At 46.9% G+C, this 23,993-nt stretch overlaps 1 protein-coding gene across 2 annotated transcripts in view; it reads right to left on the reverse strand.

Annotated features, from left to right (window-relative positions):
- ARHGEF9 (Cdc42 guanine nucleotide exchange factor 9) overlaps positions 1-23,801 on the reverse strand; it is a 261,134-nt gene extending 237,333 nt beyond the window's left edge. The window contains exon 1 of one of the 2 annotated variants that reach the window (XM_080989724.1): positions 23,661-23,801. The gene's annotated coding sequence lies outside the window, so the exon portion shown is untranslated. The remainder of the gene's footprint in view (positions 1-23,660) is intronic. The other variant, XM_080989725.1, reaches the window with a different exon arrangement.
- Between the last annotated feature and the right edge of the window lie 192 nt (positions 23,802-23,993).

Here is a 23,993-nt window from a genome sequence, read left to right on the forward strand (position 1 = left end):
TTGCAATCTGGAAAGTGACGGGGGAAATGCACTGGAAATTTCGATACTACTTTTGGTTTGATGCAATGCTATCTAACCTTCCCACAAATATATCAAAAAGCTTATCTGCTAAATAGCCCTTCCCAGCTAATCTCCCAGCAAACAAATCAAGATGAACGCTAAATAAGCAGTTAACCTGAGTGATGGTCTGAGTGATGGTTTTGATGAGTTACTCGATACTATACTTTTTCCAGATGTATTTTCCCTTTGCATTTGAAACTTCCCCGGAAGGAACAGCTACCTCATTTTCCTGTTAATGCTCCATTTTCCTCTTCTTAATTTAGAATACATAATTTGTTCCTACAAAAACCAATCAGTGTGTGTGTGTGAGAGAGAGAGAGAGAGAGAGAAAGAGAGAGAGAGAGTTGCTCTTTTTTGAAACCTTTACTTTAAATTGTGCCCAGGTGGCTTCCTCCCATTGTTTTCAAATATATATATTTTTTAAAAAATCTAACAAAAGGATCATGAGATTCAGGGTGAGTTGAGAACCTACAGCCCCAACCATGGAAGGGCTTTAAGGAATTCACAAGATATTTTGACCCCCAGATTGATTAGATCAGCTTTCACCCACTTGGTACCCTCCAGATGTATTAGACTCCAACCTCCATCAGTCCTAAGCCAGGATAGTCAAAAGATGCTGATGAGAGTTGCAGAGGGCACCAGGTTGGGGAAAGCAAGCCTAAGAAAGCAGCAGAAGTGGCAGATGATGGCCACTTTGAGAAGGAGTGGCACATATTTTTTGAAAAGTATATAAGTGCATGTTACATATAGGCATGGATGTATCTCAATTTCAGTTTTTCTGTTTCTCTTTTTTGCAAATTTCTTTTTTCCTAATTTCTGTTCTCCACATTTCCACATAAGTTTTCATTTTTTGATGAAAAAATGCCTCATGAAAATTAATCAACATTTTGATTAATTTTGAATTTCTGTTAATATATACCGTTTTGTCTGTAATTTTGCCTAATGCACAGTTTTTTGTAAGCCATTTGCCCCATTACTTTGCATTTGTGTGTGTTATTTTTATGCACATATGCCTTTTTTTGGCACATGAGTATATGCCTTTTTGTACAGATTACTTGGCTGGAGAACTGCATTCCAAAATCCATAGAAGTTAAAACTTTGAAGGAAGGAGACTTTTCAGTTCACATATTGTTTTCATGTACTGTTTGACCATGGTGATAGTTCAAGGACACATTCCAGTCAGGCAAAAGTGCTGAGGGAGGGTGCAGAGATGAGCCACTGAGGAATGTGACCGAAGAAAAGTCCCATGAGCCAGACCTGGAGGGCCACACTTGGCCACCCACACCTGAGGTTCCCCATCCTTGTTTTGGTCCCTATGACAAACATCTGCGGCAAATGCAGCAAAGCACCCTTCTGGTGGGAGTTCTGCATGTACCACTTACATCTCTGCCAAATGAAGTCAGAGGCCAAATACCACAGAACTTTTAGGGCTGCTCAGGAAAACAAAAAAGAACACCGCTTCCTCTAAGGTTTACCGCTCAAACCAAATTTTGTAGTTTATTTGACATTCCTACCTCCTTCAACATTTCACTTCTGATATGAACAAAAAGAGGAGGATGCTGTACACTTTTTGCAGGGGCTGGTTTCAAGCAACAGAACACAGCCAAGGTTTTGTATGGAATGGCATTCTTTCAGCTCACTTGTCAGCATGGAAAATCATTAAGACAGCAGGGTTGTGGGACGGGGGTGGGGCAGGCATAAATCCCAAAAGGACAGCAGACATATATTCCCTACAGCCAGATTGTTGAGGGGGGGAGGCTTAAGGTTGAAGACTGGGCCAGTAAAGCTCCTCTGGCAGAAAAGAATGACAAAAACCGTACAATCGGGAAAACACGTGTGGCTAATTCATTATTGAGCAGGGCACTTGGGAACATCTGGGCCCAGCTCTCCCTCTCTCACGCACAGTCCACAGCTTCGCATAGACCTCCTAAGGACATCCTGTATGCAGCCCTTTCTTTTGCATTCCACATCATTCCAGACAACCCTATTACACACAGACACACTGGGACCACAGACGGTGGGGGATAGATTTTGAAGGTGGCAAGCTCCATCTTGAATATTAAAACCTATCCAAAACACAAACCTATTTAGATTTGACATTAACACCCTACTCTCTTTAACACCGCTTAGTCAGCCCCATTGGCTTCAGCAGAATTCGCATTCCTATGGATGTTCTCAAAATTATGCCCTCTCTTAGCTGAAATTGTAATTCGATGTTCTATTTAAAATGGATTTGTTTTCAATCTACATTTCTGTGGATGTGGAGAAGTGAATTTAAGACTAAGAAAGTGAGGAACTAAGAGAAACCAAAATTGACAAATTAGCCCATCCCTAAACTTTATGCCAGGCATAGGCAAACTCGGCCCTCCAGATGTTTTTGGGACTACAATTCCCATCATCCCTGACCATTGGTCTTGTTAGCTAGGGATCATGGGAGTTGTAGTCCCAAAACATCTGGACAAGTTTGTCTATGCCTGCTTACCCTTTGGCATTCTCTGTGTTTCTCCATTTATACATTCAGCTGCTGCTTCTTTTTGTAATGGGCATATTTTAAAGTTGGCAGCAAATATGCCCCCCCCCCAAAAGCAAGTAGAAAAATGGAATATCTGAAGTAACCCATGGGGAGTGCAGTTGTATCTCAACGGGCACCAAAGCTCCACTTTGAATCCCGAAAGTAAAGTGACCTTTTGCTGCTGATGAAGGCTGTTCACACAAGGAGACTGGGAGCCAGAGTTCTTGTATGAACCCACCAAAATTCTCTTGGAGCTCCCCACGTTGTTACAGCTGGGATTCTAGCATCTGCTTACTGGATGGGGCAAGGTTTACTAATAAGGCCCAGAGGGCATTTCAGAACCATTATTTCATCTCCTGGGAAACATCATTAGACACAGAGAGGCAGACCAACAGCAATCAGTCACCTATTGTTGCTAAAAGGAGTTTACATAGATTCATAGGAGGACAGGTCTACCAACAGCTGCAAGCTAGGATAGCGACATGGCTCTTCTATGTTCAGAGTTTGTGTACCTCTGAGTACAGGGAATGAGAAACAGGGGGCACTCGGTGCCTTGCATGACCTGCTTCTGGACATCTTGGGGCATCTGGCTGGTCATCAGAAACAGGCACTGGAACAGGTAAGAAGGGAGAAGAATTTTGTTTGGTCTGAATTTTAAAGCAATCTCACATAATTCACAGTTCTGAGACTGTAAAAAACTCAAACATCTGCATTTTACAGGAGCGGGTGCTGAGTGCACAAGGGGGACACTTTATAGCAGAATTGGATGCAAGAGGAATATTTTAGGGGAAAGTACCTGAAATGGGTAGGGATGTGGATGGCGCTGTGGTCTAAACCACAGAGCCTAGGGCTTGCCGATCAGAAGGCCAGCAATTCGAATCCCCGTGACAAGGTGAGCTCCCGTTGCTTGGTCCCTGTTCCTGCCAACCTAGCAGTTCTAAAGCACGTCAAGTGCAAGTAGATAAATAGGTACCGCTCTGGTGGGAAGATAAACAGTGTTTCCGTTCGCCAGAAGCGGCTTAGTCATGCTGGCCACATGACCCGGAAGCTGTCTGCGGACAAATGCTGGCTCCCTTGGCCTATAGAGCGAGATGAGAGCACAACCCCAGAGTCGTCCGCAACTGGACCTAACAGTCAGGGGTATCTTTACCTGAAATGGGTACAGTTTAGATCCAATATTTTTCATGTTTTCCCCCACCTAAAGGGGGGGGGGAAGCCTGCAGAAAGCCTGCAGGATTAATTTATGACTGAGTGCCTGCAATATTAAAGAGGCTGGTTTGTCCATTCCTTGAAACAGCTGGTCGTGAATAAGCAGGGCTCCCCTTATGTGATGAAATCAAACAAGGTCCATGTCAATGAGCCTGGGCCAAAATTTCTCAGAAAAGAATGTCCTGAGAAATAGCCTAAGAATTTCCTTTTTCAGTCTCCAACAAACTGTTGCAAGATCCTACCACCCCAAGAATGCTCCGTAGAATGGCCCTCCTAACTTATCTACCAGTATATGTAGCCTCAAGAACCTTTTAATGAGGGTGAAAGAGGAGAGCGCAAAATATGGTCTGAAGCTCAACATCAAAAAAACGAAGATCATGGCCACTGGTCCCATCACCTCCTGGCAAATAGAAGGGGAAGAAATGGAGGCAGTGAGAGATTTTACTTTCTTGGGCTCCATGATCACTGCAGATGGTGACAGCAGTCACGAAATTAAAAGACGCCTGCTCCTTGGGAGAAAGGCAATGGCAAACCTAGACAGGATCATTAAAAGCAGAGACATCACCTTACCAACAAAGGTCCGTGTAGTTAAAGCCATGGTTTTCCCAGTAGTGATGTATGGAAGTGAGAGCTGGACCATAAAGAAGGCTGATCGCCGAAGAATTGATGCTTTTGAATTATGGTGCTGGAGGAGACTCTTGAGAGTCCCATGGACTGCAAGAAGATCAAACCTATCCATTCTTAAGGAAATCAGCCCTGAGTGCTCACTGGAAGGACAGATCATGAAGCTGAGGCTCCAATACTTTGGCCACCTCATGAGAAGAGAAGACTCCCTGGAAAAGACCCTGATGCTGGGAAAGATGGAGGGCACAAGGAGAAGGGGACGACAGAGGACGAGATGGTTGGACAGTGTTCTCGAAGCTACAAACATGAGTCTGACCAAACTGCGGGAGGTAGTGGAAAATAGGAGTGCCTGGCGTGCTCTGGTCCATGGGGTCACGAAGAGTCGGGACACGACTAAACAAACAAAAAATATGTAGCCTCAGTGCCAAAGGGTTCAACCTGGAATTTTGAAGTGACAAACACACTTTCATTGTTTTTGTATCTGCTGCATATGTGCAGGTGCCAAAACCAGACAATGTTACTCTGCAACGTTCGGGCAATATGAGATTTTTGGCTCTGTTAGCATCCGTCTGCCTTGAGAGACAATGGAGGAGTACTCCTTTGGGGGAAATGTCAAACCGATGGAGAGTTACAGTGCCTGTTGTGGCTGTAGAGACTGATACAGGAGAGGAGAGACATGTTTTGTTGCAGCTGGGGTACATGAACACATCCAGTCATGGTGCTGCAGATGAATCATGACATTTCTTCTCTCTGCACTCCTCCTAACGGTCATGGGCACCAGTGTTTCAGGAACTAGAAGTTGAAAATTCTAATGCAGTAACACACATATGAAATCCCAACAGTTCTGCTGGCTAGAAATGTAGTGTCATATTTCTGGCACTGGGTTTGTGTAGCTTTTGTTCTGCTGCAACAGTTTTGTAATATTTTTGCCTTTCAATCTTATTTCTCTTTTAAGGATCTTATTTTTTTCATATATTGTATTTCTGTGATTGGAACACTGCACTGGGATCTGCTAGGTGAATGGTGAATGGTCTAGAATTATTATTTTTTTAAGTTAGTAGATATAAATAAAACTGCTTAACCTATTAAAGGCTACAAAAACTAACATTAAGAGGAATAATGTCATTGCTGAGCAAAGTTGCTAAGAAACAGTGACATGTCCTACATGTCCTCTTGCCAAAGGTTTTTGCTTAGAGCATTTCTTTCAGGAGAGTTAAAGAGTTATTGAGTAAGTTAAAGAGTTAGTTTGGGAGTCACAGCATTAGAGAGTTATTGTGTTGGAGAGGGAAGTAAAGTGATTTGGTAAACCATTACAGCTATTAAAATAAAAGCTGTAGTGGCCTGGGTTGCAGGAGATCAAGGACCCATTACTACTTCCGCAGCGCGATCCCAGAGGGGTGCTTGTCTCCAGCATCCCAGAGCCTTCCAGTCAGCATGAAAGATGAGGTTTTTAGCCACCATGAAATCTTTTCGCCGTTTGTGCTTATTGGAGTCAGAGTGAAAGGTGGTGAGTCAGCCACTGAGAATTGGCTCCTATGGTCACTCTGGGGAAGGTATGTGGGAAGAACAGCAAGGAGCGGTTCTGTATGCTCCAAAGCTTCAGCTTCAAGATACAGTGGTACCTCAGGTTAAGAACTTAATTCGTTCTGGAGGTCCGTTCTTAACCTGAAACTGTTCTTAACCTGACGTACCACTTTAGCTAATGGGGCCTCCCGCTGCCACCGTGCCACCGCCGCACGATTTCTGTTCTCATCCTGAAGCAAAGTTCTTAACCCAAGGTACTATTTCTGGGTTAGCGGAGTCTGTAACCTGAAGCTTCTGTAACCCGAGGTACCACTGTAATGTTGCACAAGTTCTGATATGTACAATGCAACTTAAACACAACTTAAGGCACTCCGATATGAAAGGTATTAGAGCACTCCAAATCATTTGCCCAGCCACATCCACAGAAAATAGAAGATCTAGCTGAAAGGCAACACATGGGAAAGAAAGAGACAAGTCTTTGACTGAAAAGTGACTTCAGAAGACAGCAATAACATCCTACAGTGGTGCCTCGCAAGACGAAATTAATTCGTTCCGCAAGTTTTTTCTTCTTGCGAGTTTTTCGTCTTGCGATGCACAGTTTCCCATAGGAATGCATTGAAAATCAATTAATGCGTTCCTAGGGAAACCGCTTGCCAGGCTGGCGGTGCGGAGAAGGGCTTTTCTCCCCACCGCAAGCCTTCAGGACAGGTACGGGAACAGAGGGGAAGGCGCGCAGCGCTTTCCCTCTGTTCCCGGGGCTTGCGTGGGAGGAGGGTTTTTCCTCCCCACCGCCAACATTCAGAACAGCATTCTGAATGTTGGCGGTGGGAAGGAAAACCCTCCTCCCACCCCAAGTCTTCAGGAAAGCCATCCGATGCCGGGCGGCGGGAGAAGGTGTCCCCCCCCCCGCCCGGCATCGGAGCTTTGTTCCGATGCCGGGCGGGGGGGGAGGAGGCGTTCCCCCCCCGCCCGGCATCGGAGCTTCGTTCCGATGCCGGGGGGAGGGAGGAGGCATTTCCCCCCCCCGGCATCGGAGCTTCGTTCCGATGCCGGGCGGCGGGAGGAGGCATTTCCCCCCCCCGCCCGGCATCGGAGCTTTGTTCCGATGCCGGGCGGGGGGAAGGAGGCGTTCCCCCCCCCGCCCGGCATCGGAGCTTCGTTCCGATGCCGGGCGGCGGGAGGAGGCATTCCCCCCCCCCGCGCCCGGCATCGGAGCTTCGTTCCGATGCCGGGCGGCGGGAGGAGGCATTTCCCCCCCCCGCCCGGCATCGGAGCTTTGTTCCGATGCCGGGCGGGGGGAGCAGGCATTCCCCCCCCCCGCCCGGCATCGGAGCTTTGTTCCGATGCCGGGCGGGGGGAGGAGGCATTTCCCCCCCCCGCCCGGCATCGGAGCTTTGTTCCGATGCCGGGCGGGGGGGAGGAGGCGTTCCCCCCCGGCATCGGAGCTTCGTTCCGAAGCCGGGCGGCGGGAGGAGGTCCGAGGACAGTGGGGAAGACGCGCTGCGCTTCCCCGCTGTCCCGGAGATTTCCCTATGGGCTTTCGTCTTGCGAAGCAAGCCCATAGGGAAATTCGTTTTGCGAAGCGCCTCCAAAACGGAAAACCCTTTCGTCTAGCGGGTTTTCCGTCTTGCGAGGCGTTCGTCTTGCGGGGTACCACTGTATTTAGAAAAAGGAGATACTAATTTCTCTTCTCTTCCATCCATTCCCATGAACAGGGTTTCTTGACTCATCGATTGGTTTGCCAAAGGAGACAGAGAACAAACCAGCCATTAACAACATCAAGCATCTTGAAGCCTGGGAGAAAGGTACCACCAACACTTCCTTCCTTCCTGTTTTTGAAGTGAACATCTGGATTTAATAGTCAGTGTCGCACAGCAGGGTTTGCCAACTTGGCAATTGCATGTGCATGTAAGACGGAACATAGGAAGCTGCCTTATACCAAGTCAGGCCATTTGTCCATTTTGCCCAGTACTGTCCATACTGCCTGGCAGCGACTCTCCAGGATTTCAGGCAGGGTTGTCTCCCAGGAAGAAGAAAGTAATGCTGAAAGGGTGTGATGTACTTTATGAACCAGTACAGTGGTACCTCAGGTTAAGGATTTACCGTATTTTTCGCCCTATAGGACGCACCTAGTTTTTTGGGAGGGAAAAAATTATTCCCCCCCCCCAGCTGCGGATATCTGCCCGAAGCACGGGGCACTCTGCTTCAGCGCGCCCCGTGCTCCAGGCAAGCAGGCTGCGGATATCTGCCCGAAGAGCGGGGCGCTCTGCTTCAGCGCGCCCCGCGCTCCGGGCAAGCAGGCTGCCATCCGCAGCCTAGGGAGCCCGGTGGGAACTCCCGCAGGGCTCCCTAGGCTGCGGATGTCTGCCTGAAGCGCGGGCCCTCTGCTTCGGTGCGCCCCGCGCTCCGGGCAGCAGGCTGCTATCCGCAGCCTAGGGAGCCCTGCACGAACTCCCTCTCCACGCTTCAGCGAAAGCCTGCATTCGCCCCATAGGACGCACACAGATTTCCCCTTCATTTTTGGAGGGGAAAAAGTGCGTCCTATAGGGCGAAAAATACAGTAATTCGTTCTGGAGGTCCATTCTTAACCTGAAACTGTTCTTAACCTGAAGTACCACTTTAGCTAATGGGGCCTCCCGCTGCCACTGCACGATTTCTGTTCTCATCCTGAAGCAAAGTTCTTAAACCGAGGTACTATTTCTGGGTTAGCGGAGTCTGTAACCTGAAGCGTCTGTAACCTGAAGCGTCTCTAACCCGAGGTACCACTGTAGTTACTAAAAGAGAAGGAATCAGTAGGGAGGAAGAAGAGTGGGAGAGGATAAGCAGGTTGTCTTTCTATCACTGCCCAGTGGATCAGCTGGTTCCTGCATCTGATCTAGGAGGAAAGGGTGTTTTGGGGAGGCACTCATTATGGTGAGACACCCAGAACCACCACTCACAACGGCAAGGGATTGCTGGTCTTAACTGAGTTATAAGAACCGTAACTTTGAGAACATGTGCTTAAGCTTGCTTTTCCCTCCTCCCTCCTGTTCCTTTTTCTTTGTGTGTCATTTATCTTTCTTTAGATTACAAACTCCTCTTAATGCTTTCTTTTTTTCCCTTTTGCTAAAGGGAAGAGTCTAAATGCAACAAAATTAAGCCAAAAGCCCCATTTCCATACTCTAACACACACACACACGGCCCGTTTTAAGCCCATTATCCCCCCTCTCCAACCTTCTAAAAACAGCAGTTAAAGAAACAACAACAACTTGTTTATTTATATGCTGCCTATCTGACTGGGTTGCCCCAGCCACAAAAGGTAGGGCTGGGCATCATCTGTAGTTTAAACATTTCATTCACAACCATTTCTGACCAATGACATTCCCATAGCTGTCAACTTACAGATTTGAAAATAAGGGACCAGCAGCCTTGAAAATAAGGGATCTGCAGCCTCACCTGTTCCAGGCACTCCAGTCTTCCTGCCCTCCTGCAGTCTGGTCAAACTCATGCTGGTAGCTTCGAGAACACTGTCCAACCAACTTTGTAACCAGAGGTTCAACTGAATAGAATCTGAATCACATGCACCACAAGGCCTATGCAGCCTCAACTTAAGATGGCTCCCCGGCCTGGCTTTGCACTGCAAAGTTTGCAGCAGCACGTGCAACAAAATGGCGTCCAGCATTCAAAAACCCCTTCAGCTTGCATTAACTAGCCACACACAAGGCATACAAGCTCCACCCCCCAGTCGTTCTTAGACTTCTTATTGGGTGAGCAACACAGCCAAGCAACACAGTTGGAGCCTCTCTCCTTCCTGGCCGGCAGGGAGGGAGGGAGAGTAGCTGCTTTCTTTGAAATTTAAGGGACATCATTTAAGGGACATTTAAGGGACATCTATCAATAAGGGACAGCAGCGGGACATGGCGCTGGAATAAGGGACTGTCCCTTCAAATAAGGGACACTTGACAGCTATGCATTCCTCTTCTTTCTGCTTTTATTCCAGAGGTTCATATACTCTCCATCCCATTGCAATATTCCCTTCCCCTCTGGCTTATGTAGGCAGCCTGGCGATTTCAACCTTGTGCTTGCATGCTGAGGCCAAAGTATGCCACATTGTCAGCTCTGAGGGAGAGAATAGGGTCCCGCTGAATGAGAGAGCACAGTTTAGCCATCCAGGGCTTTCACGCAAACAATGAATGTGAAAGCTAACAGGATTTTCTTTTGAAGGGCGCTGTTGTAGTGGGACTTTCTAAAACACAGCAGGGATGGTGCAAGAGGAAAAGAGAGAGGCGGTGGGACTGAAGCCTCCACAATTCAGCTTTGAAAACCTGTTTACCCACCTATTAAAGCTCTACACAAAAACCAGAGGCTCGCTCCAAGTGTCAAAGTGACTAACAGCATGATCCTACACATGTCTGTGCAGAAGTCAGGCCACTGAGTTCTGCAAAGAGGCATACTTGAAGGTAAATGTTGTTACAGAAATGGTCAAATTAGACATCATGGCAGCAGATTAATGTATTTAATCTAGAACTATCTACACTGTTTAGGACATCTTCCTATGTTCCAGGGGGAGAGTTTAGCACAAACACTGCACCTGCGCATCTCCCTGCTTTCTGTGGGAATGGCGCAGATTGGGGCCTAAAACACAGATGTCCCACCATTGCCTAGTTTGGCCCAAAAAGTGTGGAAAGGCAGATCTACTCAGTTGTAGACTGATTGAAATTAAAGAGCCTATTAGGCAGTTTATTCTGTTTTCATGTTTCCCTGTTAATTTCCACATTATGTTTGAACTTTCAGACAATGTAGAAGCCACATCCAGAACTATAGTGGAATATAGTGCAAGTTTAGCCCATATTGCCATATTATTTGCAAACAGGTTTTTCCCCGGAAGCAAATAAAGGCAGTGACCAATTTGTGTGGGGGTTATGTTCCATGGCACTGCAGGCTTACATGAAATCACATATAATAGGAACATCCATGGATAAAAGCTGCAAACACCCTGTTCCACTCCTTCCCATTTTTGTGACGTTTTCAGATCATTTCTGGGTTCAGCGTGGTTGTGCACATATCAGATGTGCCTGAAATGGTTGTGGCCTGTAATACCAACATGAGCACTAAGCTTGCACTATATTCCATTATAGTTCCAGAAGGGTCTTTTACATTTTTTAACAGCCAGGAAAAAATAAGGAGCAGGAATGACGGAATTATTTTTTGGATGGAAGAATGAGACAACTGTAGGTGGTATCAGGAGTTGCATATACCGTATTTTTCGTTCTATAGGACGCACCGGTCCATAGGACGCACCTCGTTTTTTGGGGGGGGAAATGAATAAAAAAAATTATTTCCCCCCCCCCCCGCGGCTGCCGCCCCAAGCCTCGCGTGCTTCGGGCTGCAGGCTACCGCCCCAAGCCTCGCGCGCTCGGCGGGACCTCCCACCGGGCGCGCGAGGCTTGCAGACACTCGCCCGAAGCACGGGGAGCCCTCCGGAGGGCTCCCCGTGCTTCGGGCGACAGACTGCCGCGCCAAGCCTTGCGCGCTCGGCGGGACCTCCTGCCGGGCGCGCAAGGCTTGCAGACACTCGCCCGAAGCAAGGGGAGCCCTCCGGAGGGCTCCCCGTGCTTCGGGCGACAAGCTGCAGCCCCAAGCCTTGCGCGCTGGGCGGGACCTCCTGCCGGGCGCGCAAGGCTTGCAGACACTCGCCCGAAGCAAGGGGATCCCTCCGGAGGGCTCCCCGTGCTTCGGGCGACAAGCTGCAGCCCCAAGCCTTGCGCGCTGGGCGGGACCTCCTGCCGGGCGCGCAAGGCTTGCAGACACTCGCCCGAAGCAAGGGGAGCCCTCCGGAGGGCTCCCCGTGCTTCGGGCGACAAGCTGCAGCCCCAAGCCTTGCGCGCTGGGCGGGACCTCCTGCCGGGCGCGCAAGGCTTGCAGACACTCGTCCGAAGCACGGGGAGCCCTCCGGAGGGCTCCCCGTGCTTCGGGCGACAAGCTGCAGCCCCAAGCCTTGCGCGCTGGGCGGGACCTCCTGCCGGGCGCGCAAGGCTTGCAGACACTCGCCCGAAGCACGGGGAGCCCTCCGGAGGGCTCCCCGTGCTTCGGGCGACAAGCTGCAGCCCCAAGCCTTGCGCGCTGGGCGGGACCTCCTGCCGGGCGCGCAAGGCTTGCAGACACTCGCCCGAAGCAAGGGGAGCCCTCCGGAGGGCTCCCCGTGCTTCGGGCGACAAGCTGCAGCCCCAAGCCTTGCGCGCTGGGCGGGACCTTCTGCCGGGCGCGCAAGGCTTGCAGACACTCGCCTGAAGAACGGGGAGCCCTCCGGAGGGCTCCCCGTGCTTCGGGCGACAAGCTGCCGCCCGAAGCCTCGCGCGCTCGGCGGGACCTCCTGCCGGGCGCGCAAGGCTTGCAGACACTCGCCCGAAGCACGGGGAGCCCTCCGGAGGGCTCCCCGTGCTTCGGGCGACAGGCTGCTGCCCCAAGCCTCGCGCGCTCGGTGGGACCTCCTGCCGGGCGCGCAAGGCTTGCGGACACTCGCCGGGGCTGCAGGCTGCTGCCTGCAAGCCTTGTGAGCCCGCGGGAACTCCCACCGGGCTTGCAAGGCTTGCGGATAGCTTCCTGAAGCCTGGAGAGCGAGAGGGGTCGGTGCGCACCGATGCCTCTCGCTCTCCAGGCTTCAGCGAAAGCCTGCATTCGCTCCATAGGACGCACACACATTTCCCCTTCATTTTTGGAGGGGAAAAAGTGCGTCCTATGGAGCGAAAAATACGGTAATAAGGTCAGGGGATGCATGCAGCTGTGGGGGGCCCACCTGTGCCACTGACAGCTAGCAGAGCAGCTAGGAGTCTGAGCTGTGAACCAGACATCCACATCTCAAAACCTGCCTCTGCCTCTCAGGCAATCCACAGTCAGTCAGTCTCAGTTCCTGCAACTGCAAAATGGGAATAATACAGTCACCACCCCCACCCTATGTAGGGTTGTTGCAAAAGTGACCAAGTGAATGACTGTGACACTATTTAAAAAGTCCCACTACTAAGGGTTGTCTCCAAAGTTAGTTCTACTCAGAAAAGGCCCACTGAAATTCATGAACATGAACCTAGGGACATTAATGTCTACTCTGAGCAGATATTAGTTGTAAGGTAAAGGTAAAGGGACCCCTGACCATTAGGTCCAGTCGTGACCGACTCTGGGGTTGCGGCGCTCATCTTGCTTTATTGGCTGAGGGAGCCGGTGTGCAGCTTCCAGGTCATGTGGCCAGCATGACTAAGCTGCTTCTGGCGAACCAGAGCAGCGCACGGAAACGCTGTTTACCTTCCCGCCAGAGTGGTACCTATTTATCTACTTGCACTTTGACGTGCTTTCAAACTGCTAGGTGGGCAGGAGCAGGAACTGAGCAATGGGAGCTCACCCCGTTGCGGGGATTCGAACTGCCGACTTTCTGATTGGCAAGTCCTAGGCTCTGTGGTTTAACCCACAGCGCCACCCAAAGGAAACGGTAAAGGTAAAGGTAAAGGGGCCCCTGACCATTAGGTCCAGTCGTGGCTGACTCTGGGATTGCAGCGCTCATCTCGCTTTATTGGCCAAGGGAGTGGGCGTACAGCTTCCGGGTCATGTGACCAGCATGACTAAGCCGCTTCTGGTGAACTAGAGCAGCGCACAGAAACGCCGTTTACCTTCCTGCCAGAGCGGTACCTATTTATCTACTTGCACTTTGACGTGCTTTCGAACTGCTAGGTTGGCAGTAGCAGGGACCAAGCAAAGGAAGTTCACCCCGTTATGGGGATTTGAACCGCTGACCTTCTGATTGGCAAGTCCTAGGCTCTGTGGTTTAACCCACAGTGCCACCCGTGTCCCTTAAAGGACATGGTAGTCAACCCTAAATTTTACGCCAGTTCTTTGTACCTGCCAATAATCTTATCCTTTGCCAGAGGTGCAGAACCTTGCTCAGCCTATGGGCAGCATTCCCTCTTGGGCAACCTTCAGGGGGTGTGGCTGCATGCCAGTGGTGGGAGGGGCCAGAGTGAAAATGGGAGGAGCAACGAACGAGTGACTCTTATCTTTGTACTGTGGGCAGTACTCCAGCCAGGCAAAATCCAGAGATTCCTACACCTGCACCTCTCTCCAACCTCCATCTAGGCAAGCAAGAGGCATTTTTGTAGTTCAAGGAAAAGGCCAGGCAAAAGCACCCAAGGAGGGCACAGAGCTGTACTGGTAGGGCTGTGGCCTAGAGAACATGGCAAGAGTCCGGCAGAAGGGCTTAGTGGGCTGCCATTGGCTCCTAGGCCTGAGAATCCCATTGTGCTGTATGCATTGGGGAGGGGCAATTAAATTTCTCCCTGAAAAGGGTTGTCCAGACTGCACCCTCTCATCCCTGTTCCAGAAGGGAAGGTGGCCCTTAGGTTGAAAAACACTCTATACCCGTGACTAAGACCATGTTCTCCCAAGGTTCTCTGGAGTTGAGCAGAGAATAGGAATTGTGCCCTGCCTAGAAGGTTTATCCACTATAATTTCATCACCATAGAGAGCTGCCTGTATTGGGTACTGGGTCAGACTGGCTCCACTTTCATCACCATCCTTCAGTAAAACCAACTCCCAAAAAATCAAAAACAAAACCCACTGTGCTTACTGCATCCAACAAGAAGCACCACCAGGTTTTTCCTGCTGTAGAAGTTATAAGTGTTTTACTGAGATAAACTTGGCATTTTTTTCCTCCTCTCCTTCCCCCAAAGCTAGTCATTCAAGGTACTGGTATGGGAGTAACCAACATTCCAAAAAAAACACCATCTGAGCAAGTTCAAATCCACTGTACGGAGCATTCAGGTTTTTAAAACAGTCATGAATCAGCATAGCCCTGTCTAGTGCTAATATTTGCTTTGCAGGCCAGCACCGGTGTTCAAAAACAGCAATAGACAAACCTCTGGGAAGAAAAAGGCTGATATATTTCTCCTGAGAGGGGTATTTATATTCTTTAGAGAACATTACTCCTCCAGGACCTTTTGAGTTAAAAATGACAGAAAAGGTATTAAACAGAAAATAATTTCATTTGTACCATGTGAAATACAAAAAAGAGGTTTCATTAGGACAGAAGAAAAATCCTAATGGATCAGGGGGGCCTTCTAGTCCAGCATCCTGCTCTCACAGTGGCCAACCAGAATCAAGAGCACTCTTGCTGTCTGTGAACCTCAACAACTGACGTTCGGAGGCACACTGCCTCCTAAATAAATGAAGTTTACTTTATTTATTTAAAATATTTATCTCCTGCCTTTCACATTGCTGCAGCATGAACTATTCAAAACTATTCAAAACCCAATGCAATGAAACACTAACACTGGATTACTGCAATGCTTTCTATGTGGGGAAGCCCTTAAGGCCGGTTTGGAAGCTGCAGCTAGTGCAGAATGCAGCCGCGTAGCTCTTCATCTGAGAGGCACACCGTGGTGTGAGCATATATTACATCTGCTGAGGAAGGTGCACTGTCTGGCTGGCTACTTAGTTAGGTTTAAGGCTTTACTGTTGTAGTTCATAAAGCCCTAAACAGCTTGGCAACAATTTATTTGAAAGAGTGCCTTATCCCCAATGGACCTGTCTGCAGCCTGTGGTGTTCCATCTTCTATCCATCCAGAAGGATAGCACTCATCTTTCACTAGTGAATCAGGACCCACTAGTGGCTCACAACATGGTCCGAGGTGGGTCGCAACAGGAGCACTACCACCAGGCAAATAGATGGTAAAAGATTCAGAAAGCGATCCCCAGGTGTATGTTTGAGTTAAAAATGGGTCCTGGGTCTGAAAAGCTTGAAAACTACTGTTCTACAGGAATGGCACTGACCATGTGGAACAACTTCCCCTTGGAGAGCAGGCGTGTGCAACCATACTATCTTTTTTCTGCATGCTTAAAACCTATTTCTTCAAACACACATTTCCTGACAGCTATGTTGCCTACACATGCAAACATCAGACTGGATAGTTATACATAAACACTAAATTGTTTGCTTTTATACTGCTTTATTGTCTTGGTTGTGTTTTATGCAATGCATTGCTTTAGATTATATATATATATATATATATATATATAATATCAGTATTTATACGTATATAAATAACATGATCCTGCAGGCAAGCCTAAAGCCGTTTTGCGCAGCCCAAATCCAAGTATGCTCAGTGGGGGCCTAATGCCAGATAAGTAACAACAAGATTGGAATTGTAGTAGCTTTTATGTGCCCCCAAACTGAGAAGGAGCTTGTAAGAGAATCTTGCTGTGCTACTTCTATAACCCCACTTCCTTGAAACCCACAAATTCAGTCCATTCAGAGATAAGCTAGGTACAACGCTTTTCATGACAAATACCTATCTTTCTTTATCCAACTAAATATTTCTACTGGTGGTCTTGCAGAATAAAAGCGAACAGGTGGAGGGATGGAATTGCTTTGTATTCTAGGTCCTATGTGCATACAGCTGAATGCAATGTGTGTAGGTTTCCTATGTGCAATCCACACCTTCCTGTTTCATATACAGTGATGTATTGAAAGGGCTATTATACAATTGCTTGGTATTGACTCTGCACCGTGCCTCATCCTTCTATTAAGCCAGAAATGAAGAACCTGCAGCCTTTGATTCCCCTTGTGTAACACTGTCTATTCTCAAACTAAGGGCCACAACTTAATTCTATCCCTACACAGATGATTAAGGGCCCAGTTCTACTATGCCATAAACTGCTGCACACTAAATTTAAAATATTACATCTGGTATTTTAAAGGCATGGATGTGTTTCTATCCCCCCCTTTTTTATTTCTTAAATTTGGTTTTAATTGCATTTTTATAAGTTGCTTTGATCACATTTTTTCATGAAAAAATGACTAGTAAATGCAAGAAGGAAGGGAAAGAAAGAAGGGGGGAAACAGTTTCCTCCTTGGTTTAGCACAATTGTTTGTTTGTTTTTCTCCCATCGACCACTTGAAAATTGTGTTTTTCTCCCATCGACCACTTGAAAATTGACGGAGGTCTCATCAAACCTTTTTCTTTGCTGGTGTTCAGGGTAAAGGTTTAATGCTCATCTTTTAAGCTTTGTGTATAGATTTTTACGTTAGTATAACTTTTAAAAACTCACTTGTATTAAGATGAACAAGGTCTAAAAAAATGGATTATTAAGGTTATAAGGACGTACGTGAACAAGCATTAAGCAATGAAACCAAGAGGGGGAGGGGAGGGAAGTCAATCAAAAATTATGGTTTAAAATTTTTGATTTTAATGGGGGGGCGGTTGTTTTGTTTTTTGCATTTTTCTTTTTCCCTTTTCTTTATATATTGTTGTTGTTATGTTTATTTTTGATGTTATATTTTTGGAAAATTAATAAATTGTTATAAAAAATATATTCTTTGCTGGTGCAGTCAGAGTGCAAGCAAAACTGATATTTTTATAAGCACAGTCTTGCCTTTCCAATGTAGTGGATGTCATTGGTGAGAGTGGTTTCCTGATTCACAGGGAGATTTTAGAGTGACGGGGGAGGGATGTTAGCAAGAGGTGTGGGAGCAGAATGAAATGAGTGATGCTCGATGAGTAGTGGTACTGCAAGATTTCTGTTTACGTAGTGAGAAAAGTGGTTGGGAGGACATGTAAGGGAGAATCTGGGTGTGATATGTATCTGTTGGTGGGGTGAATGATGCATAATGTGAGTCAGGATTTGCCTTTGCAAAGGGAGAGTGAAGAGATTAAAGATCTCTGACTCAAAATGTTTTCGAAATAGGCTGCTGTTCTTGCTTTTGGGGAATTTTATTGATTTATTTGGTACTGGGGTTTTTAGTTCGTGTGTGTGTGTGTGTGTGTGTGTGTGTGTGTACACACACACTTTTGTTGTTGCAAACCACTTGGAGATGCTTTTGATGTTCAGAGGTATATAAATGCACTTCTGGGTTATATTAAAATTAAAATTAAAATATTACAACAATCACAGGCCCCAGGTGAGAGGCCTTTCTAATAATTCAGCCCCAGTCAAAGCAGCCTTGATCTCCTGAAATTGATATTCAGCAATCATTTGTGGCATCAAGAACAGATACTCCTAACTGTGTAACAATTGGACCACAAGCAGTCCATGGGCAACAGTTTGCGAAATTCTTCCTTTGATTATTTGGCTGTTAGCCAGACAAAAAGATATGAGATAAAGATGAAGGATTGCTGGAATGGTTTTTGTTGTTGTTACTGTTTCTTCACCTTAGAGAGACCTCTTGCTTGCTTGCTTTTATTTAAAAGGTGTTTACCCTGCCTTATCGCAAGCAATTCAATAAATTCAATTAAAAAACAACATAAATAAAAAATGCAGAGAGGAAAAAGACATAAACAGCAGAATAAAACCACATCCACCATGAAAAACAGAACAGACTTCAGAACTCACATCATTCTCATTAAAACCACAGCAGAGGAGGTCAGCATCCAAAGACCATTAGGAAGAAACATTAAAAGGGGGCTGGCAAATAAATCATGAAAATACCTTTTTTTCTTCTTCTTCTTTTTAAAAAGGGTCTTTCCCATACAGCAGAAGACTTGGGATGGAGTTGAGATGCAAGACCACAAAAGCACAAAGTTGGAAGCGGTGGGGAAACTATTTGGCATGGGGTGGGGGAACATGAAGGACAACCATGTGGCAGCTTTACTCATGTGTAGGCTGCCCTTGTGAATGCCTTAGAAACGAGGCCTGAAAAGCAACTCACCCTGAGTTTGTGGTGGGTCGACTAATGGATGGATTCCAGGGCATGAAGGAGATTATACAGGGAAGTCAGCACCGGGATAGGGAAGCTTTGCTACGAAGCACTGACCGCAAGATGCAGAAGAAGGAAACAACACTTAAGGAACACTTAAAGGACACTTAGGGCTCAACCACACTTCCCTTTGTCCCAGTTTATTCCATTTGCCCCTTAATTTCTAGGCACGAGTCTGAGAGGTTTTTCTTTCGTCCTGCTGCTTTTCCCGGGAAAACCCTGCTGATTACTGCTGAATCAGACCACATGTCAATCTATAGAAAACTGAACTGACATTTGTTGCGATTCAGTAGTAAACAGCGGGTTTTCCCAGGAAAAGCAGCAGGACAAAAGAAAAAACCTCTCTGACCAGTGTCTAGAAATTGTAGAGCAAACAGAAGTGTAGATGAACCCACAAGGGGCTGCTTCATACGGAAAGCAAAACAGCAAAAGCCTGAAAACATGAGAAGAGCTTGCTGGATCAGCCGAATGGTCCATCTAGTCCAGAATCCTGTTTGCACATTAGCAAACTAGATGCATGTGGGAAATCTACAAGGATTGTTTGAGCACAAGAGCACTCTTCACTCCTGTGGTTCCCAGCAACTGGTATTGTGAAGCATAATGCCTCTGACAGTGGAGGAATTACATAGCCATCACAGCTGGTAGCCGGTTATACCCGTGTCTTCCAGCAATGTGCCTATCAAAACATAATTAAATAAAAACAATTTCGGGTTTGCAGTTTAACTTTTTTAATTAATTTTTTTATTTGTAAATCTAGCAAGGAAAGAGGAAAGAGAGAGGGGGGAATGAAGTAAACTTTAAAAAGAAAAAAGAGGAGGGTGAATTGTGCTAACAAAAGTATTAACAAAAATAGTACTGCACAAAAAACAAGGCAGAGAGATAAGGTAAGAAAGTCATAACAGCAATTATTAAGATAAGGTAACAGCAATTATTAAGATAAGGTAAGAAAGTCATAACAGCAATGAAGTGCGTGCTTCAAAGCCACACAAGGAAACTTATCCCACAGCTCATGTGCGGACTCTGGACTAGAGCAACAAGTCACATGGCCATTAACAGAAGCTTCCTTACAGAGTTAGACCTTAACAGTAAAGAAAAAACCCAATCTAGCAGATGGAAGCATCATCACTGCAGAAGGAATTGGACAAGGTTTCGTGAACTACAATAAGCTAAATGGAGGAATGCTAACCATACCAGTGCAGGGTATACTATACGTTCCCACCTTGGAAGGAGGGCTCCTGTCAGTTAAGCGCTTGGCTTCCAGAGGGCTCATAATCAAGTCCCAGGGCAACAGATACACAATTCAGAAGGGGTCAAGCCAGAGCAATTGCAAATGAGCAGCTATATTACCTAAGCACAGCAGAGCAACAACCGAGTGTCACTGCACACAAGCAACATGGTGGCTGCATTCGCTGGGGGAATTGCCGCCTGCGGCACAGATGCCCAGAAAGTCTAAAAGAATTACAGAGACAATTACAGTGGACATAGGATCGCAAGGAACCTGCATGTCTCTATAGTAATATTTCAAGATGCTCTGAAAAACGAGAGGCAAATGTAAAATGTTAGGCAAATGCAGTTCCCCAAAACAGGATGGTGTAGAAGATGCCCAAAGGTTCTAAAGAAGGGGAATACAGCATCAGATTCACCTCGCAAGTCCTTGGGGAAAGGTGACATTTGGTAGGCTTCATCAGGGAACACACTTTACAGCCTCCCCCAACCTGGTGCCCTCCAGACACCAGGACACCTCCCAGACACCACTGGGACTGATGGGAGTCGTAGTCCAAAATGTCTGGAGGCACCAGTCTGGGAAAGGCTGCTCTTATGTAACTTTCGCATCCCTCACAGCTCTGGAAGAGAACTCTGCACCAGCAACATAGTTTAGCAGGAGAAAGCCGGCAGATTCTCCAGTTTGTGGTATATTATAGAGTAAGGTGTACTGAGACAACCTAATTTTACAGACTTTGCTCACCAGAACAGCCTATTATGTGATGTATTATTACGTGACTGTAAAAGGTACACCATATTATTAGGTGAAAGTAAGAGGCGGGATTGCTTTCACTTGTTGGTTCCTTGAGCCACATGTATATAAATCTCTATATATTTTAAGTGCTCCAAAGCAGCATATTCCCACTGTATAAAAGTGCAAGGCCTGGTTTGTTATGCTTGGAGTACAGTCAGGTAACCACAAAACCTCAAAGACCATTAGTCACACACCTGCAAATCAAAATACATTAAATATATATTCACTGTGTGTTATCATCTGATCTATAAGGGCTTAGAATACTTGTAGTACTCTAATATATACTCAGTGAGAGCAAGCATCTTCAGCATTTAGATCTGGACCATTTTCACACAGAAAATCAGACATGAAAAAGGTGGAGCCTCTCCCTTATACAGTAATCTGAAAATGTATGAATGTCATCAGTGCTGCATATAGAGAGGAAGAGGCCTGTTTTTAACTGAGAATTACTGACATGGGTATTGCAAACATAGCCTTCAGTCACCCTAAGAGTCTGGCCATTTGCAAAACTGACATTCCATTGGAGCGTGACTCGAGTTTCTGCCTCTTCATCATTTAAGCTCAAATCTTATCCACGCTTACCTGAGAGGAAGTCCCATTGAACAAAGTGGGACGCATTCCTGAGTAAACATGCATATGATTGTTCCCAAAACCCATTGCCCCTTGATTCCATAAATTAATCCTCAATGACCCCCACCCTACAAAAAACATTATTTATAATAGCGATTTGCACATCCCACTAAGGAAGATAACAACAGAATAACATTCAAAAAGGGAACAATTAATTGCACATTTATTCAAAATCAAGTTTCTGGATACATTTCATCTGCCATCCCTGTGTAGAAGGCTTTACATGCACATAGATGTAAGTGAGGGAGAAACAAAAGGCAGATAAGTAAATGAACTACCTGCTGACTTTGTCAGACCAGTTGTGTTCCTAGACCTGCATTCTGTTTCTCACAGTGGCAAGCCAGATGCTGCTGGGAAGCCCACAAGCTTAAAGGATGAAGGAAAAAGACAGTCCTCTTCTACCATTAGCCCATTAACAACTGTTATTGAGAGGTAGACTGCCTCTCAACAGAATGGCTCCATTTAGACATTATGGTTAACAGCCAGTGATAAAAATCACCTGCTGCACAAATTTGTAAAAACCCTTAAAGAAAGACCTCTCAGCCTAAAGCAGGGGATAGCCGACATGGCATCCTCTAGTTTTTTTCTGGACTATAGTTCTCATCATTGCTTACCACTGAACATGCTGGATGGAGCTGATGGGAGCATCCCCAGTCTGTAGTCATTGCCACCAATTGCAGCAGAAAATTTCACAAGTCAATAATGGAATGCAGGAAGGAGTACTGGGAGTAGTGGTGCATGCCCTGTACTAGCTGTCAGTTGATGTTCAAAGTTAGGAGCTAATTAATAAAAATTAACACAAACTGAAAAAATGAACTCACAATGAACTTGTCCACTTTGGATGTGCCACAAGGCAATGCATTGATTATGAAGCAAAACAGACATTCACTTTTAAAGATCAGTGCTAGCTGTTTTGGCATGTTAGAAAAATTCCCAAGCCCTTATTATGTCAATACTTTTATTAGGCCAAGCAAAATGTCACCAAACCTTTGACTTCCACAGAACCCTTCATCAGGAGTGGATGTTTAAAAAGCTGGGATGGGTGAGAGAAAGAGAAAAGGATGTTGATGTTAAATCAAGCCATCTAGGTCTGCATCTGTTAAGTTTTCAGATGGTGGGAGGGAGGAGCTAGCAGATATTCAAATAAGGTGCTTCCAGGTGCTTTTTAAAAAGAGAGAGCCAAAACTGCATACACACATTCCATCTGCAGCAGCTGCCCTTCTGTCCATCTGCCCTTAAATTGGGGGGGGGGGGGGTTGAGAGGTTCCCAGCTAGATAACACCAGAACTTTAAGCATGTTTGCTAAAAAGTAAACAGGACTCACCAGCCAGTGTGTTTATAGTTCAGTCTTCATAGCAAGTTTACTCAGAAGCACATCCCACTTATGGTCAATAGGACTTACTCAAAATTTATGGCACACAACGCCCAAAGTTAGGGATTAATTGATCTCATTAGGTCTACCTCCTAATCATATGAAGGTTGGCTCAGAAGTCAATCCCACTGAGTTAAATGCTTGTGCTACCACAGGTGTATGTATGAGCTTGCAACTTGATCCTATACATGTTTACTTGGATCCAATAGGGCTGACGATAGCATAGAAGATGGGTGGGCCGGGCTGGGGGGGAGGTACTGGTCCTCCAGGACTTGATCTAAGGTGGTCACAACAACAGCAGTACCATTACCATATAAATAAGAAGAAATAGGTCCTTAAATGCATATTATTATTGTTGTTTTGTTGTTGTTGTTGTTGTTGTTTTTAAGGTGGGCCATGCTGTGCCTGAAAAAAATTGAGATTACTGAAAGCCTAATGAAGTTTAATAAGTCTGACCTCTGCAGCCTACACAACCTCCCAGTCCTATACACGCTCAGGAGTCAGTTCCACTGCACCGATGGGTCTTTCACATAAATCACTCAGTGGATCCGGGGCTTAAGCCTGCATGAGTTCTGTGGGGCTGTCACCCCAGGGATCTTCAGCCAGAGAACTCTTTCCCCAGCCCTTATGAAATAAACCCGTTGGGTTATATAGATATATAAACGCCATTTGATCTATTGAAGCTTAGGGGCGCGGGGGGGGGGAGAAAGAGAGAGAGAGAGAAAATTAACTGTTCTTTTCAAAGTCTAGAGGTAACCCACCCCTTCAGACAACCAAGAGAAAACGAACCCCTCCCGCTCCCGCCGCGGCTCCAGTGGCGCCACCAGGTCAGGACTTAAGGGCAGACGTTCACGGGCCCCGACTCTGCAGGGGCCAAAAAGAACTGGTCTGCCTCGCAGCATTTCGCATGATGGGAAGCAATGCGCGTTGCCCCTCGCACCATATGTCCACGAAGTCTGGAGCTCGCAACGACTCGAAGTTCCCCGTGTGGTTTTACCTTGTCAAGTTTTGCGCGGCTCCTCCGCACGCGGTTCTGGCGCGGCCTGCCGAGGCTGGTGTCAAGGAAGGCGCCAGCTGGTTCCTCATTCCAGAGAAGCAGGCTCTAGCGGCGTCCCCGCAGCGGCCGTCTGGTTTCGCCGCCGCCGCCGCTGCTGCAGCCGCCGCCGCCGCCTCGTAGCGGAGGGAATTTCCTCCGTTCCCCAAGCGCGGCTGTTCTCTCCCCGCCGCTCCAAAAAGGAATCCGAATGCAGAGGGCAGTTTCCGCAACCCGAACACTAACACAGACAGCTACACACCCTTCCTCCTTCTCCTAGCCGAATCTACTTTTCAC

This window comes from Podarcis pityusensis (genome assembly GCF_964106645.2).
Source record: "Podarcis pityusensis genome assembly, chromosome: Z".
Classification (NCBI taxonomy): Eukaryota; Metazoa; Chordata; class Lepidosauria; order Squamata; family Lacertidae; genus Podarcis; species Podarcis pityusensis.